The 19,374-nt window shown below is 41.6% G+C and overlaps 1 protein-coding gene across 1 annotated transcript in view; it reads right to left on the bottom strand.

The window, feature by feature from the left end:
- SPSB4 (splA/ryanodine receptor domain and SOCS box containing 4) overlaps positions 1-19,368 on the bottom strand; it is a 93,002-nt gene extending 73,634 nt beyond the window's left edge. Inside the window, exon 1 of the mRNA XM_026855286.1 lies at positions 19,199-19,368. The gene's annotated coding sequence lies outside the window, so the exon portion shown is untranslated. The remainder of the gene's footprint in view (positions 1-19,198) is intronic.
- Positions 19,369-19,374: the final 6 nt, after the last annotated feature.

Below are 19,374 nucleotides of genomic sequence, written 5' to 3'. Positions count from 1 at the left end.
AAGGATTGCCTCTTCTCCATGGGCACCAGAATTGTTCATTCCTCAGATGCCTGAACAGAACCGATACCCTAAGTGTTTGAGTACTCTGAATCTAACCCTGGTCCTAATGTCTTTACAGGAGGACCAGGAAGAACCATAGAGTTGTTTGGGTTGAAGGGAACTTAAAAGATCATCCAGCTCCAACCCCTGCCATGGGCAGGGACACCTTCCACTAGCCCAGATTGCCCAAACCCTCGTCCAACCTGGCCTTGAACCCTGCCAGGGAGGGGGCAGCCACAGCTGCTCTGGGCAACCTGTGCCAGGGCCTCACCACCCCACAGGGAAGAATTTCTTCCTTATATCTAATCGAAATCTGCCCTCTTTCAGCTTAAAACTGTTACCCCTCATCCTACCCCTACAGACCCTGATAAAGAGTCCCTCCCCACCTTTCCTGTAGCCCCTTTAACTACTGGAAGGCTGCTATAAATTTTCCCTGGAGCCTTCTCTTCTCCAGGCTGAACACCCCCAACTCTCTCAGCCTGTCCTCACAGGGGAGTTGCTCCAGCCCCTGATCGTCTTCGTGGCCTCCTCTGGACCCACTCAAGCAGGTCCGTGTCCTTCTGATGCTGGTGTCCCCAGAGCTGGGCACAGCACTGCAGGGGGGGGGTCTCACAAGAGTGGAGTAGAGGGGGAGAATCCCCTCCCTCGACCTGCTGGCCACACTGATGCAGCCCAGGACACGGTTGGCTTTCTGGACTGCAAGTGCATGTTGCTGGCTCATAATTAGTTTTCCATCCACTAATACCCCCAAGTCCTCCACTGGGCTGCTCTCCATCCACTCACTGCCCAGCCTGTGTTTGTGCTGGGGACTGCCCCAACCCACGTGCAGGACCTTGCACTTGCCCTTGTTGAACTCCATGAGGTTTGCATGTCCCACCTCTCCAGCCTGTCCAGGTCCCTCTGGATGGCCCATCCCTTCCCTCCAGGGTGTCGGCCACACCACACAGCTCGGTGTTGTCAGTGAACTTGCTGAGGGTGCACTCGATCCCACTGTCCGTGTCACCAACAGAGATGTTAAACAGCACTGGCCCAAACACTGAGGAACGCCACTTGTCACTGCTCTCCACTGGACATTGAGCCATTGACCACAACAAAGGAAAAACACCAGCTCTGCTGTGCTGGGCAAGTTGATGAAGAAGGGTTTCTAAGTTCAAGAACAACGACTTTTACCTCCACCCAGACAATGTAAAGGTATGAGGCCCAGTGTCTATCAATGATGTTCCCAGTGTGCAAATGGCTACATAACCATGACAACACTGTTTTGAGGGTGACAATTAATTAAGCACACTTTTGGCACCCCAAAAAGATTGGCCAGCTTGGATTTGACTACAGACCCTGGTATCCAACATTGTTGATTTATTGCCCGTTTTGAACAATGTTGGCTTCCTTTGTCAAACTGGGAATATACAGTAACAAAGCAACCAGCCAAAAATGCTTGGATACTCTAAAAACTATGCTGTGCTATAGATAAAATTTTATGCTGCATGCACACTTAGCAAATGACATTTAATATGTGGGGTGAACAATGCAGCAGTAAGTCATGACTTTTACAGTTCCTGAAAGGAATGCAAATCCTGAAAATCCCAAGGACATTCCTGCGCAGAGTAACTTGTTTTTGTAATGTTACAAAAATGTAATTGTTTCAAAATTCAAGATAAGCTTGTTATTAAAATAGACTGTGCATTTAGCTGCTTGGAATTAGAATAATCTGAAATACCACACCATCTGTACTGCCACAGTTAGAAGCAGTTTAGTCATATGATGAAGAATTCAGAAAGAATCTTGAGTAGCTCTGAATACAGCGGAATGTGTATTTTTAAATACTTCCATCTACTGTACTTTGGAACTGATCTGATTTGAGGTTTTGGGTTGGTTTTATGCCTTCCGTCTCTCTGCATGTGTCTCTGGAATTGTCTCTCTGGTACTGAAAGCTGGTTTTAGAAGCAAACATTTATATTCTGAAGAAACATGAAAGATGACAAAAAAACACTTCAATTCTGTAAACAGGTTTTTTGCATGATGACTTCTCAGTTAGAACATAGCAATGTAATTTGGAAAACAAATACAGTAACATAATACAATAAAAATTACTTTTTTTACTATGCAAGTACTTTTTAAAACAGCAACATCCCAGTTCTAAAGTTACTGAAAGGAAACATTTACTTTTTGTTTTTTTCTGTTACTTGTTTTATTCCTGTTAAATACCCATGTGATTCAACAATTACCATAAGCTTACAGATGTTCAAGCTGCTACATCCCTTCTACCACTCCTTCCTATTCATTCTTCCCTTTTGTCTTGCAGCCACCTGCATTCAAAGGGCCCTGAGATGGATCTGCCTCAGAAAACTACAGTGGGCAAAACCTTGTATTTTGTTTTGCCAGGTTATTTTCAGATGGATAAGCCCTCTGATCTGACCCATCAGGCAGTCATGTATATGCTTGCTCTGGCATCAAGAGAGAACAAAAGAAGAAAACGAAAGCACTCAAAGGTAAGAACCATATATTTAAGCAGCAGCATGGAGAATTTCCACAGTAACTTCAAGCTGCCCTAAGGGGCACAACTGAACTTCATGTCTAAATTCAGTACAGTCATGAGTTTCTGCTTACATCTTCCTCACCCTTCTGGCACAAAATCATGCATCTCATCCTTTCATCACCCTTCTGTTATAGTGAATACCTTCCTGTCTTTCCTGAATGGCTGATGTAGCCATTTTGAATATTCAAATACCAAAAGAGCAAATTAACACACAAAAAAGGCTTAACGCTAAATTGAGAATTATGTTTTCAGCTCCACTTTGCATTTTACAGGATCATTTGCCATTTCACACTTCTACTCAGACATGCTTCACCAAGTACGTAATACCAATAGGTGTCAGAGGACATGAGATTTAAAGCCCAAGGAATAATTAAATTTTAATGTTGTAATTCTCCCCGGTCATTACTACTTTTCACCAGCCTAACACTTTTTTTAGACAATGTGTTTTATATTTACCTCTACAGCTTTGTAGAGGATCAATACACCTACAGCTTCAATTTCAAAAACAGAACATTCATTAAACGATGACCTCAGATGTGGCTGAATACCTTCCCACCACCTTTCTTCTGCTGCAATTCCTTTTGCTGTAATGTACAGTGGAGTCAGTTGGCCTTTAAAATGAAAGAAAAGTTAGAAAGCCATAGATGAGAAAAAGACTCCTGGAAAGCATCATTCTTCACAGTCTAGGCAGCAGCAAATCCCAGGGAATTTGCCAGGAATTTTCCCCCGAGCAAACCGAGGGAAGGTCCAAAGATGGTAGAAAGTGGCAGTCAGACAGACAGGAGCTCCTCTAGCTTGACACAACTGTTCACCAGAACTTTACTGCAACTGCAGAAACTGCAATAACATGCTCTAGTGAAAATCTCGCCCCTTAGCTCAAGCTTCAGTCTTAGTACATTTCCAAGCCTGGCGAGTCTTTGTAAATCATGACAGAACCTAGGTCTACAACTAGTTTTCTAGGGGCAGTATCATGATGAGGGTGGGGGTTAAGGAGGAACACCTACTAAAAGCACCTCTGTAGGCATCTATAGTATCACAAGGCTGTTGCAGACTTAGCAGACTCTACAAAAGATGGCTCCACTCTCACAGTGCCTGTCTATGTTTTGCAGTGGATGCTTGCAGTGCTTAACCATCTATAAAAAGATATTCACTAACAGCCTAAAATTTGCAATGCTCCTGGAATGGCCAGGATACTTCTGTCTTCTTTTGCTACTAAGCCTTACTTTGTTTAATTCTTATTTGAATTGAAGCAGCAGCATACAGCCAATACCTGTCAGATGCTCACACTGTTGGTGAGCCAGAAGCAAACCCATCAGATGCTCCAGCCAAAGCAGCCAATTAGAGGCAGTTCCTGATCTGACCTGGATTACTTTAATACTTCAAACAGTGCTGCCAAACTCTAGTGACAAAAACATACTGTGCCTCTGGCCAAACACAACAGGCAAATGTTTTAGACGTTGTTCCCTCTACAGTGAGTTGAGCAGACTGATGCAGAAGCCCAAAAGGGCTGTCTTTGACAAACCGTGGGTGATCTGTTGTAGGGAAGCCACCAAAACACACGGGGCTCAGGCTCATTCCCTCCACTCGGGATTGCCTTGGGAGAGGGGAGGGCAGGATTGGAGGGAACCCAGCCATTGTACTTGCACAAACACGTAGGAGATGAATACATGAGAACAAGTTCGATCCTGAACAAAAGCGTATTCTTTTGTTTAATAGGAAAATAGGCTTACACAATCACACCATCTGCATCCCTCCTAACTCTTCCCCCTTAACTATTTCAGCCAATAGACACCAGCAAATCTGACACAACAGCAGCAGACTCAAAGATAACCGTTCCTACAGGAGAGGCAGCTGGAGAGAGGACAGACAGCTTGGAAGTGACCACATGGAAGAGCAGGCTGGGCTGTGAGTTCACACCTTGTCAAGGAACCCAGGAGAGGATCAGCTCACTTCAAACCTGCAACTGCAGGCAAAGTGTCCCAAAGATTTCACGTCAAGTCAGCCACTAGACAAATCCAGGAAGCAGTTTCCCCAGTCCTGCAGTTTCTAAAGTGAGTTCTTCTAAAGAACAGAAACTAAGTAAATACACTTTATATATGTCAAGGAAGCATCATCACCAATTCAGATTATGCAGATGATTTTGTATTTCCTAGGTGAGGTAGCAAAGTTACATACAGCTTTTGTGTGCTAACAAAAGGACAAACTAATTTCCTGATATATAAATAAATAAATGTTTTCTTTAAAAAAAATAACTTTTTTTAAAGCAACAGCAATTAATTTCCTGTCTTAAACACATGCCTCTGCTTAAGCTGATCTGTCAGTAGAGAACAATTGCACAGACAAATTGGGGATGATGGAGAAAGTAATATAGAAACAAAACGCCTGAGCTCTAAGCAACAAAATTGATTTTCCTTATGCATATAAAAAGATTTCCCATTTTACAGAGTAGTATTTTTGCTTGTGCTTGCTATTAATTTAGGAAACAGTGCACTTGGTAACACAGGAGAGGCTGGTAAAGGCCACAGGGCTTTAAGGAGTTAGAAGATGTACAGCCAGTTATGTCCCCATGTCAAGAGTCTGCTCCTGAAGACACAAGGGGCACCCTGGTGAGAACCCAGGATGGGTCTGGGTCTCACAGTGCTGAAGGCTACATGGTATGTTATTTCTTTTCTGGATCTTTCATTGTCCTAGAGATAGATCAAGTGGAAAGGCTGCCTTTTCAAACAAATACTGTTCTACAGAGAAAAAGTACCCCAGACTGTTTTCAGTGTTGAGATCAGACAGGGCCTCCAACTAGGAAAAGCCACGGTGAAAGTTGCTACTCTCAGTAGCATTTACATCTCTTTACTACTGACCTAACAGTGTACATCCTAGAAGAACTGCATGTTACAAATGCCAACGATTCCAGGTACTTTTGACCACAGGAAAGTATTTTAAAAAATCCACATTAGACTTCCTGATAGAGATATGGATAAAAATAAATCAGATTTGTGCCTACCTACAGGAGTCTCAACAGACTACGATGTGTAAGCTCAAATGCAAGGTCTGTATTTCTCAAAGCAACTTCACACTTTCATTCCCACTGCTACACAGTCTTCCACAGAGAATTTTCTTTCAAGCAGCATTTTATTTGTAACAATTAATTACTAATTGTATTTCATTCTTTAATGCAGTGGGGGAAAATGGAAAAATGAAAAAGATTGAAAATTATTTGGAAAAAACCTGTACCAGGATGAAAGTTTTAATGGGAATAAAAAGATATTAGTACTTAATCTCTAGGTGTAGTGTCACTGAAATAAAATAATTAGCATCATATCCTGGAAGTCTCATGCAAGCTACACAAAAGTGAGTATGCTCCAGTTAATCTTTGCACAACAAACATATTTGATATTATTGCAAAGAATCTTCAAGATATCATCTAAATTCACCAGACACAGATTCTCCAGTAAATCAGGCAGGCCCTTGCTTGGCCCTGGAGAAGAATATGCTCAGTCTGAATTTTGATCAGCATCACTGTACACAAAGAGAAAGCACATCAGTAAGTATAAGATGAGCTCCATCAACAGGTGTAATATTAAAAAAAAAAATTTTCAGAGTTTTGAATTCTGGAAAACCAAGTGAAACCCTAGACTGCAGTGGAACATACAGACCACCTTGATTTCCAGCATAATAAAGAACAACAGTAACAACTAGAAATATCTTTAAAAGTAAGTGACTACCTGCAGGGGGAAACAAAAAGAAAAAAAAAAAAAAAATCATTTTCACACTGAATTACAAAACCAGAGCACACTCACTATGGCTTACATTCCCAAACAACAACTGGGAAAAAAAGTTTTTTAACTTATCAGAGCTAGACTTGTTTCTGTTTACCACATCCTCAAGAACAGCACAGGCAGGATAGAACCAAGTTGACTAAAGCAAATATCCTTCCAGAATAATCTGACGTCCGACCAAGGTATTGAGAACAAATGCAAATTTGCACTTATCAAGGAAACTATGGTTTTCTATTGCAAAAGACTTGGATGTGACATACAAACCACACCACTCTGTTGAACGTAAAACACATCGGATTCTGCACAAACACTACGAATTATTTCAGTAGAGGAAAGCAAGTTGTTTGGCCAACAGGTTAAGAAAAAAGAGTATCTAAAGACACTAGAAATCTGAGGGGTTTTAAATTCCAACCATTCTTTCAAAAGACAAACCGACATACACTTTTTTCCCAGAAGCATTGTGCAGACACAGAAATTACTACTGGAATCATGGGATCGGATCAAGAACAGTTGGGTATTTTTATATTTATCGTTACTGTAAATTGTAACAGAGTTAAAGATGGATCAAAAATAGAGCCAAGTTTGAAGAAAGTAATATACATGGTATGGAAGTTAAATGGAGTGTTAAAATCTAGAAGTTTAGTAACACTTCTAACTACCTGAAGAATCTCTCTTATGAACAGAGATCTTCCTCCACACTGAGGGAAGGAATGAAAACCAGGTATTTTCCATTGCCCCATATATCATTTTCATCACAGACATATGGCAAAGAGCTTGCTGTTACAATCCCAGTCTTTCAAGTCTCCCTCTTCTTTCTACCCCTTCCCCTCCTCCTTTCCCTGTACATCCCTCTGTCAGCTTCTATAATATTGGGAAATCACATGCAGCTTAATTAATTATGCAGTCTTCCTGATGGACTTAAATCTGCTCTCATATTAGGACTCAACTATTCACAAAAATACTGAAACATCCCCAAAATAATTACAAATAGGCAAGACCAGTTAATAAAAGCTAGCCAGTTTTCATTAATCATCAAGACACAAGATTCGTACACCAAACTCATGTCCCTGCATAACAGAAGGAAGCACCTTATTTGTCTGTCCCTGTTGGATTTTCCCTTCTTAAGAATTAAGGCTTTGCCTCTCCCCCACCTTCAGAGCTCCTTCCCATGTGAGTCTTCTTGACCTCACTTCAGAGGCCTCATCATCGCAACTAATCACCAGTGGATGCTGCTCCTATTTTCTCCACAGGTACTGCCCCACTTTGATTACTGACAGACCACTTGTTTCCAAATCATAAAAATCAGCAGGTGGGATTTGCCTGACTAAATTTAGACTCTATGATGCAGATAAGCTCATCACTGGAATAAAATTAAGGCCAGTAAACGCTCATTTTTGCAATGGACATAGAAGTGAATCTTGTCCAAAATTAGAGGAGAAAGAAGAGGAAGGAATTCATCTTATACACTCCCAGAACCATTTTAATGTTCCCCTCATAATCAACATAGATAAAGGGGAAGAAACTGATGCATATATGAAGACCACCAAAAATATTCTAGTATTTTTCCCATTTTTTAATATTCTTTTAAAGACATTTACCTCCAACTCTACAGCACAGGTTCTTAAGATTAATGCAGCACTCCTGGCACTACTGGAAAGAGAAAGATCATGGAAGCTCACTCAACCACCACATTTCATTAGGTAGCAGATACCTGGTTCAATCCCAGTCTAGACTCACCAGTAATTATCAAAACATGTCATCACTTTTGATTAATGCAGTATAATCAAGGGGAGGAGAAAAGGTAGAAGTAGGGTCAGGGTCCTCTCTGAAATTCTCATGAGAAAAAGAAACATACACAGATCCCAATCTCTGAAGCTACTGCATGGATTTAACGACAATCTCTGCGAGACATTGCAACTTCTAATACTGCAGAAATACTTGTATTTATTCAAAAACTATTCAAAATAATCTGTGGCCATGTACCAGTGGAATTGAGGGCATATTGCTGCTTGGAGGGCAAGCCTGAAGAACCATACTGAAAGACCTATAATTTGGAAATCAACAATTTGTTGGGCCAGCATCTGAAAACCTGAGGGATGAGCCAAACAAAGCCCCAGGCTACCACAATACCCTGAAGTCAATCCTTTCTGCACTGCAGCAGTTACTGCTGACTGGGTTCCCTAGTACCATCAGGGTCTGTAAGATACACAGAAATTGGTTCTGAGTTAACTTTCTGTGAAAGCAGAGTAAAAGGCAAAGGCAAACGAGGGCACAGTCTTCTCTGATGACAAAGGATTCATAGTGATCTAAGCGAGGGGAACTTTCAGTACTAATAAAAAATAAGGTAGTCAGTCTCCATTCAATTGCACTGTGCAGAAATCACTATGATTTATGACTTCTGCCTAGATCCAACTGTAGAGCAGAAAAAAGCCACCCTTGTGTGTGCCTCTCATACAGAGCATACAGCATCTCATGTCTGTGCAAGACACAGGAGCAACCAAGGCTGCTTGCTTTACACAGACAAAGTATTAAAGGAATTGATTCCTAAGGCAGTGGGAAGGTAATACATGGGAGAACTTCCAAGTCACAAGTTCTGCTTATTTAAGCTAAGCTGCTTAATCAGGTTAATTGAAGGAATTAAGAAAGCATCTGGGGAAGAATACATTCACTAACCAGTCTCTAGCCATTCTCAATCTTGTGTTACTACTTCTGGGTGCAAGTTCCCCCAATGGCACAGTGCAGTCTATCATCAGCCATTACACTAATTACCATCCATTAGTTTTCATAACAGGCATAAAATTTAAACCTATTTTTGTTATTTATTTACAAGGTATTCACATACTGGATATGACCTAACTATTCAATGCTTTGTGTTAACAAGAGAAGCGTAGCTGAATATTAGTTACACATTAAATATGACCAATAGAAGTAATAATTCTCTTCACAAAATTGTTTACTGAATTTTTGTTTGGTAAGACAAGGAGGACAGAAGCTTAGACTCTTTAAAAATACAATCAATTAATATACAGTGCGGGAACAGGTAAGAACCCATAAGAATGACCAGCTTTAAGTATCAGTCCCATAAACATAAAATTAAACTAAGAAGTCATTCTAGAAAACACTGAGAACAGTTGGAACTCTTAGAAAACAATGATTTTTCTTCTCTGCTATTAAGGCAGAGTGATTAAAATGAAAGATAATCCCCTTTGTTTCAAAAGCTAATTATTACATGTAATAAAAATTTCTTCTTGCACCATAAGAGACCTAAAAGCAAGAACTGAATTTTACCAAGACCATCAACCCACACATCTCTGCTCTAATACAGTAACTGCTTAAGTCTTCCCTTACAGTTGTGTTTATGCAATAGACTATCAGGCTCAGCTTTGATTTCAGCATACCACATTTCTTACCACTTAGGAAACCAAATGCAGAACAGCTGTGGAAGCAAAACCCACTATATGCAAATATTCAGATCAAAAAAAAGTACAAGCAGAAAATCCCTTGTGAAGATCACTTCAGTGGGAACTCTGTGATGAAAGTTGTATTAAAATGCCAGTTATGCCTTAGTGTAAGGATATCGAGAGGAAGTATCCCACACACATTTTTCACAAATTGTGTAAAGAGACGCCTGCTCCGCACAGTTGAGATGCCTGCATGAGTTAAGTGCCCAAGTGGTCTACACTGCCAGCAGTGCTCCGGAGGAACTGAGTTGCTTGCTACACTCACTACTATGTTTCCTGCGTTGCTAATTCAGACATCTAAATTTAGATGCCAGATTGAGGCAGTCATTTTCCCCACTCTTTCCAACACCCAAAATAAAAAGACATACACTTCTCCGTTAATTCACTATCCTCATCCGTTTGAGGAAGTAAACAGTATGTCAGACCTCCACACACTGGAATTACGTTACACCAACAATCAACCAACCTATCGCAGCAACTTCTAGCTACAGGATTAGTCTGCCCTCATCTCCTGAATAACTGCACACCTGGAAGCATTCACTACTAAGTCACATTTCTGCCAAACCTTGGGCATAGCTTCCCCAAGTTTCAAACTATTTTATCACAGGGAAAACATAAAATCTAAAAATAAAGGGAGTAAAGGGAGAGGGTTGGCTTCTGTATTCATTAAAACTTCCTGCTCCAACATCCTCTATTAGCAAGATATGTGGATAGAGCACAGTAGTAAAAGCCAGCACATCAGTCAGCTATCATGTCCTGATACATTTCAGTTTAAATTTCCCTTTGGTGCCTTCTTCTAGCAGCCAAGCTGTAATAGCCTGGCATGTATGGAATTTTTTTTTCTTTTATACTATCACTCAACATTGCTACAAAAAGGTGTGTACGAGTAAAAATAAACCACTAATAATTCTTACAGGGTCTAAGAGTAGGAAATGCAAGCCAATTATCAGCGCTGTAGGTGTCTCACTGAAAAAAAAAAATTGTAAACTGAAATACCACTGTATCCCTAGACATCAATTCAAGGCAGCAGCCTCATGCACTTTTCCCATCCCACTGCAGCTTATTCAGGCAAGGGAAGGTGTGTTACCACACCAGTGCTGACTCCTCACAGGAGTTTGAGCATCACAGAAGTATCTTGTAGCAAGTCTGACAACATTTGTACACCTTGACTATGAAGTCTATTTTCATTCCCCATTTCACTTTCAACCCTGATGAATATTTAGACTTAGACCCTTTAACAAATTAATCACCTTTTCTCCAGGTGTGCCTCCAAGAACCTGTCCTGTTTAATGATCCTCTCATTTCCTCCTCCTGCTATGTCCACCCTTCAGTACGTGGCTACCAGGAGAGTTATTGCACAGGTGAGCCTCTCTTCCTTCTCTCCACCCACACATTTTGCTTCAAATACCATTAATATGAACGTTAATATAGCAGGTCTCATGCTCATGCTTGTTTAATACATCTTGTTATATTTAAACTTCAAAGAATAAGATATGATACGAGTTGTAACAAATCCTTCCTGAGCACATTCTCACATCTTTGGTAGATGATCACTGCACTTAAAACACTGCATCTCAGTCTAAACAAGCCATCAATGAACTATGTGTAAGATTTTCTAGACTACTGGAAACAGTTACGTCAGCACTGACCAAAGTACAAAGGAACTTCTTTATTTTTTAATCATTTTAAATAATCAGCATCCTCAATGCATTATTTGCCTTTGAATACAAGAGATGATAGAAAACATACCCTTTTTATCTTGCAACATCAAAACCAAAGGACTATATAAATATTTAGTGAATGATCAGTACACTCTGAATTAGAAGTGACAATATCACAGTGAGTATTACACAGATGTTAACAGCCTCAGAGACTGACAATGCTGAAATGCAGGGACGCAGTCAACCACTGGCACAAACCAGGTGTAAAACTAATATGCAGCAATGCAGTCAAAATTAGGTTGGGATGGCAGTGTTTGTCGTCTTTTATATGCTTTGATATGTCATCAACTTCATCAAGTTCAGACAACTTCTCCGTTCTCGTGAGCCCCCCCCCGCAGTGCTGTGTCCAGCTCTGGGGGCACCAGCATCAGAAGGACACAGACCTGCTCAAGCAGGTCCAGAGGAGGATCATGAAGATGAGGAGGAGCTGGAGCAGCTCCCCTGTGAGGACAGGCTGGGAGAGTTGGGGGTGTTCAGCCTGGAGAAAGCTCCAGGGAGACCTTGGAGAGGCCTTCCAGTAGTTAAAGGGGCTACAGGAAAGATGGGGAGGGACTCTTCATCAGGGGTTGTAGGGATAGGATGAGGGGTAACAGTTTTAAGCTGAAAGAGGGTGGATTTACATTAGATGTAAGGAAGAAATTCTTCCCTGTGAGGGTGGTGGTGCCCTGGCACAGGTTGCCCAGAGAAGCTGTGGCTGCCCCCTCCCTGGCAGGGTTCAAGGCCAGGTTGGACGGGGCTTTGGGCAACCTGGGCTAGTGGAAGGTGTCCCTGCCCATGGCAGGGGGGTGGGACTGGAGGATCTTTAAGGTCCCTTCAACCCAAACCACTCTGTGATTTTGTCATCTTAGACATGCTCGACAACAGTTTTCAACAACAATGGAGTACTTTGGCTTCTTTACCAATGGCATCATAATTCATGAAAGCAAGATGATATAATTCACCTAAATATCCTTGCAGGTTTACATCCCCAAAATAATCACCTAGCTACTGTGCTCCACAGACAGGAACTTTGCTAAAGCATGAGATGAAAACATCAAAGGTCAGAATTTAATTTATCAACAGTCTCAGGATTAACACATGTCCAAAGGGCCTACTGCTTCTGCTTCTTTCCTATGCAAAGGAAGAAATAACGGCCCCTGCCCAAGAGAACTAGCTGGAGCCCCAAAATATTCCCAGGGTCTTGGAAAACTTGAGCATGTGCCAGTATCCCACACTGAGATCCTCAGTTTAAGTGGACTGGTGATAAACCATGGAGAACAGATACTCAGTTCCCCATGTAAATATGTTACACAAATCTAAAAAAAAAAAAAGCTACATCTTTTTACAGGTTAAATAAGGGTAAACTTTTAAAGATAACCAAAGAGTAAATTTTAATGGGCTTTTCTTAACCTCAATTAACTGACTCAGGCAGAAAATAAGTAATAAGCCACAAATAATGCCATAAAAACAGGTTTCAATTTTAACTCTTAAATCCCCAGATTAACTACAGCGAATTTTTGGATCATTTTTAACTTGAGCCAACAATTCACATAAAAGAAAACATATACAGGATACACCACAAAATTATATGCAATGACAGTACTAAGCAAGAAATACTATGAACAAATTAATATTTGAGTTTTATTTTGAAGCAACTATTAACTTCAAAATACTGCAGTGATTCTGCTGCCAAAAGCACATGACAGTCTTTGGCAAGGAACAGAGCAGAGCTTATTCTGGAAATGGAGTCTAAAATATTTAACTTGGAAAACAAACTTTCTGAAGTATCAATACTGGCCCCCAGATTATTCTGTATGTCCAAACTAGTCTTAATTCTCAAAACAAAAAACTTTCATCATTTAGCTAGTACCTTACAAAACAGTTAACACTTGAAATTCAAAATTCCCTTTCCCCAACACTTAATCCAGCTATTTCCTCGGCTACACATAGGTTTGACTGTCACAGCATTTTCTCACCTGTGAAATAATACCATCCTCACTGACAACATTGTTTAATTTCGTGTGGCTTCTGTCATAAAATAGTTTACTTAATTAGGAAATAAGTTCCAAGATTTTGGGAAATTAGTTCAGTGTTCAAAGACAAAACCAGCTATCTTTCTTCCAAGCCATTCTGTCCTTCCTCAATAAAACTATTTTTCAGAATATTCTAAGAGAAAAAAACAAAAAAAACCCCACACAGATCACGACTATGCCTATAATCACCACTTAGGTATTTCTGTGAACAGCATATTCTCAGTATGAAATGTACCACTGATGTAAATACTTTGTGCAAAAAGGCTTTCTTTTGAAATTATGACCTCCGATATCTAATGAAAAAAACGTATCCTTCCACTAGAGGCAATTTGGTTTTGCATGCATTGAAGAAGACATGGAGGAGAAACAGTTAAATTAAAATGGAAATTGAGTACCTAAACCTTTCAGCTGCTTTGAAAAATCTCACCTTTTTCCATGCCTAAAGCTATGCAAGTGCTCTCATGATTAAGCCCCCTTGAAAGAGCAATTCTGAATATGCTTATTTTTAAATATTCAAGAAACCATTTTTAACAAAGGCTACTGAATTTTAAAAATAAATAAATAAATGAAACAGCATTGCTCAGACTACTCAACATCCCAGTCTAATCACAAGAAAAACAAGAAAAGTGACATGAGGCAGCTGCTGCTGCTAGGTGTAGGAGCAGCCTGAATGGTCACTAGGTACCAGCTTCCCTTTCCCCCCCTCGCACAGAGCTTTGATACATTCAGGTACAAAGTGGAAAATCTACTGAAGAAATAAAATGGCAAAGTGTCCATGAGCAGTCCTTACCGCTGCCCTGTAGAGACAGGAGGTCCAGGCTGCCCAGCCCACCGCAGGAGACTCGGCTGCCACCCCACCAAAAGGGGTTTCAGGAGACTGAGCCTACTGCAGTTCGGACCCTGGTGAGGTCCCAGGGCACAGAGCTGTTCCTGCAGGACGGAAATCCCCGTTCGTCTGACAAGACACCATAAACACGGGCAACCTTTTCTCTCATTCAAAATCCCTTCGTGAGATCTCCTTCAGGAACTGTTAACCATAGAAAGGGACAACCCAGCCTCACAGAAGACGAATGCATGCCAGACTTTTGAGAGTGTAAAATAAGACAGGGAGTATTAGAACAAGCTTTTGGAAATGTATATACTTAAATTAAGAAAACAAACTCAACAAAAGAATCTGCTGCAACAGCTCTGAAAAAAATAGTTTGCAATCATCTCAAAGATAGATTTCATACATTGCTGTGCTTCTACTGCACACCAAAGCCTACTTGTCACTTCAGCCTCTGACAAATGCTCAAAGATAAAGTCACTAAAGTCATCTGCACTCTGCAGGACAACACAATAAAACTTGTCATCTGACATCAGTCATGAGTAGGATTACTCCATGACATTCAACCCAATGATACACAATATAAGCAGAGAAAAGCAAAATAAATACACAAAATACTGCTCAGCATTGGTCTAAGTTCAAGTGACTTCAGTATGAACAGATTTAGGCCACAGCTGAGCACCCATGTTTAGCCTAGGCACCTCTCCTCTTACTAAGAAAGAAAACATATAAACTCTCCCTCATTCTTTTCTTTGCTATGGCTAGAATACAGCAAATTATGTTAAATGTCTGCATTTCAATTCTACATAAATTAGGAGCTCAACTGAGGAGCCTCTGAGGCAAAGATGACATCCATTTAAAAAAGATACACACACCCCAAATATACACACATGTAAATTTAAATTTTTAACCCATCACTACACCATTTTTGGTGCAAAAGGAGTCAAAGGAAGGAAAGTAGCAGCTCTATTCAGCCCTCCTGATTGGCAGGCCCAGGCTTTAATAGGGCAGAGGTAGCCAAAACACAGCCATTGGGTTTTACTCAAATATTGCTAGCCAAATATAACTGCAGTTCTTAGCTCAAAACCACGGCACCTCACAAGCACTGCACTCTCTTACGCAGCACAGCTTGCAAAAACAAGACACATTTTCTTGCTCTCCTCTGATGCATTTTTCCATGTGGCCACCAAGGCTATGGGGGCACACAGTTTGCTTTAAAATCAAATGTCTTCAGAGGAAGGTTTTTTCCTTGATACATCGTGAATGCTACCGATTATATTCAGCTTTCCAAACTCAAAAAATAAACCCAAACCCAATTTTATCACCATATAATCTAAAAGACTGTGGGCTGTAAAGCAGTACAAGCAGCTGAGGCAAAGCAAAGGCATTTCCTAACATCGTACCAGACAACACCTCGAAGCGGGATTCAGATAGCACACACCACCTGAAATACTTTTATCCTGGAGAGAGCACAGGTCAAGTACACAGCTGTCTTCAAGCAACAGTAGCTTGGACAGTGTAACAAAAAAAAATTCTCAAAGGACAACAGTTGATTGTTTGTTACTGGTAAACTCTGGATTCAGCCCTTTTGGATTAGCATACTCCAGTAGATTTGCAAGATATGGTCTACCAACCGTGTTTGTGATCCACACACCTTTTCAAAGCAAAAAGCAAATAAGCAAATCACACAACCAACTCCCACAAATGACCTGGGCATCAGTTGAGTAAAGTTAAAGGAGTCTGAAGACATTAACTACTCTTCCAGGAAGCACATGATGCATTAATATCTTATCCTACAGCACATCAGTTGACAAGAGTTCTCAGCTGCCTAAATTGCATGTTACAAAGACAGCTTAAAGCCATCCCTGAAGGATGTGTGTGCTGCAGGGAGTGACGCAGATTCACTAGCATGTACACAATCCCACGAAAAATACGTGTGGGCGAGGTAGTTATCTGGTCTGGCAAGTTCCAATCCACAGCACATGTTTATTTTTCAAAGAGCAATTCCAACACCACTAACTTCCAGAATTATTAGCAAATATTTAGCTATGCACAGCAACCTTACATTGAGTTTTGACTTCAGAACATTGGTTAACTGTTCAATGGGCAGCCTTAACATTGCCTTCATCACAGAAAACAGATCTGTACTGACTTAAATACTTAAGTCCCCAAGACAACATGTGTAGCTTACTTCTCCACTAACCTCAAGTTCTGTACTGCATTAACACAATTCAGAGAGACTACACTAACTTAGCCGCGTCTATCTAAACAGAGTTTCACCATCATGGTGCCCTTTACCACTCGAGCCACGAGCACAGGTTTGCCTCCTATTCAGGAGGCGTCAGGAAGATAAGCACCCCTGCAACACCAGCATCCGCTCTGCTCTACCATCAGTCTTGCCTTGGTCTTAGGCCAGAGTTCACAAAGTCCAGCAACATTTACATCAAATCTCTATCCTAGGAATCCTGCTAAAAGAAAACAGGTCTAGATTTCCTTTACATGGATATTCGATTAAGAAGAATGCATTTATCCTCATTAACCAAGGGAGGAAACAGAAGTGAGTATCAAGGCTGCTCTGCATGCCCATTATTTACCATGCCTAGGAGCACTCTGAAAGCCTCAAACCTGCACTGAAGTGATGTTGCTCCAGCACAAAAAGAATCAAGTAAAGGATGTCAGTACAGTAATAGAGAGCAGCCAAGCAGGCTAAACAGAGAAGACAGATAAAACGCAGCATGGCTTACAGAACGTGAATCTGGTAAAGGCTCTTTCAATCTCTTTCTACCTCTCTTTTCTTGCCAAGAATTATGAGGATGGGACAGCTGAGTATCTAACATGATGTTGCTAATCACTTTAACCAAGTATTTTTAACACCATCTCAGAAAACCATGCTCCCTTGACCGCTGTCACTGTCTCAAATGTATAGGCAAAACAGTTCCTCAGAGAAGTCTCCAGCTGTCTGAATTTTAAAAAGCCAACTCAAAGTAACCATCACTCACAGTCCTTCAATAAAGCATCGAATGCTACTGTGAAAATTATTTTCCTTCCCTACAAAAAGGGGACAGTGACCTATACATGGAAGACAGGCAAACATGTGAGACAAAAATAGCTTGCTTGATTTTTCTTGGTACATGGAAAATCCATTACAGAAGTTTACACAGCAACAGTGAAGCCTGACAAGTTAATGAGCTGCTGCTTGTGGAGTCGCAGGAGAGATGGCCCATCGTTCAGAAATTCCTATGCTGCACAAAATCAAGTCATAAAGATGACTAATTTGGTCAAACCAAAAATCTGAAGTTCTAGTTCTTTCAAGGAGCAAGATATTCAATCTGTACTTCATTAGGGGTTTTTTATGCTTCGATAAAAAAAAAAAAAAAAACAACAAAAAAAACCAAACCCTCACAACTCTTGAAAATCTCCTCACGAAAAGGTGGTCCTACGCTATTACTCCCAAGCCCCGAAGCCTGTTGGGCAGGAAGCCCGGCGTTTCAAAGCTGGCTGAAGTGACATTTGCAGAGACAAAAGTCCAGAGAGCACGCTGGTAGGATGGTGTCGGTGTGAACGCAGGGTGCTCTGAGCCTAGCAGCGCCACTGTGTACTTCCAGAGCAACACCCACATGAGGGCCTCAGCAAGGCACGGAGCTGTGAAGTTTTGTCATCCTTGTGACGCAGGGAAGTACCAGGCCTCCTCTCAGCCCCGGCAGGGACACTGAGGCACAGGACGGTCATCCAAGGACATTCAGAGTCAGCAGCACGACACTGAGGCACATTAGCTACCAAGAAAACCAGACTTCCATTACCAAGGCCAGTTATAAAACTTACACTTGTTGTTAAGAGAACATACAGTATCTGGCGTTACTCTGTCAGCAGCACCAAATAATCTAACGGCAATTTGATATTCACGTCCCTGGCGGGCTGCTTTAGTTACAGAAACAACATTAAAAATGTAGCATCCTTTGAGACACACTGCAAAGCCTGGCCAGCTTCAGCCACAGGCATCACGAGTAACTCTTTAGGGCTGTTTTTTCCCAGGAGGATAAGCTCTTTCACAACGTGGAGATATCTTATCAAGGATTGCTTCTGTCACCGAAGGCAAATAGAGCACAGTGAAAATATCAGGTATGACTTAAGCACCGAAGGGCCACAGCCACCACCGAACCGGCGACCGAAGAGGAGCTGGCCATCTCCATAGGACGCTTTCCCCCCCGTAGCAGTCTCCACACAAAGAAATGAAGCCGATTTGCTGCCAGCATGGACGCTGCCACATCGACCTCCCTGGCTGCTGCTCCCAGGAGCGGCCGGGAGCCCCGGAACCGACGCGAGGGCAAAGCCTGTCAATGCCTTTCTTTGTCGAAAGCCAAGTCTCGCACTCAAATTCAGGCTTCACTTGACAAGAAGTCAGCTCGCCTCACCCTTGCCGAGAAGACAGTTTAGTATTTCAGATCCGTCTGAGCAGTTAAACTGAGGTCTGGCTTTTACTGCGCGGAAAAGCACGGAGTAACCGCTGTGAAATACTAGCTTGTGGCAATCATTAGGCAAGAGGGTTTGCTTTCACCAGCGCAAACTCAAATAAACTCAGTTTATAAGAAACGTAACTATCTAACATCTAGAAATAATTCTCCTTTCTAGCTCAGGAAACTAATTGTTATTGTAAAACATTTCATTATAAACCAGAAAACGGCTCAGAAGTGTATTTCTTTGAACACCAGCTTGAAAAACAGCACTGTTTAAAAAAACAAAAACAAAAACAAAAGCCACCTCGCCTCTACGCACTGTGCAACGTCCCACAGAACCCCCACGAGGAGGGGAGCCCACCCGTCGCAAACTTACCATCAACACCCCCGGAGCCGCGCAACCGAGCCCTTACGGGAGGAGAAAGAATCCAGAGGAAGAGACGCGGATCACAAGTAAACAAACTCGGCAAGCCCAGCCGCCGTGACTTGCAGGAGCGTCCCCGCCACACGCTGCTCTCCCCGCGAGGGAGACGGATCCGGCCGCCGACCGCC

This window comes from Athene cunicularia, assembly GCF_003259725.1.
Source record: "Athene cunicularia isolate RWA chromosome 9 unlocalized genomic scaffold, athCun1 chr9_part1, whole genome shotgun sequence".
NCBI classification, from domain to species: domain Eukaryota; kingdom Metazoa; phylum Chordata; class Aves; order Strigiformes; family Strigidae; genus Athene; species Athene cunicularia.
The sequence above is the reverse complement of the archived record's forward strand: the minus strand, read 5'-3'. Positions and strand labels throughout refer to the sequence as shown.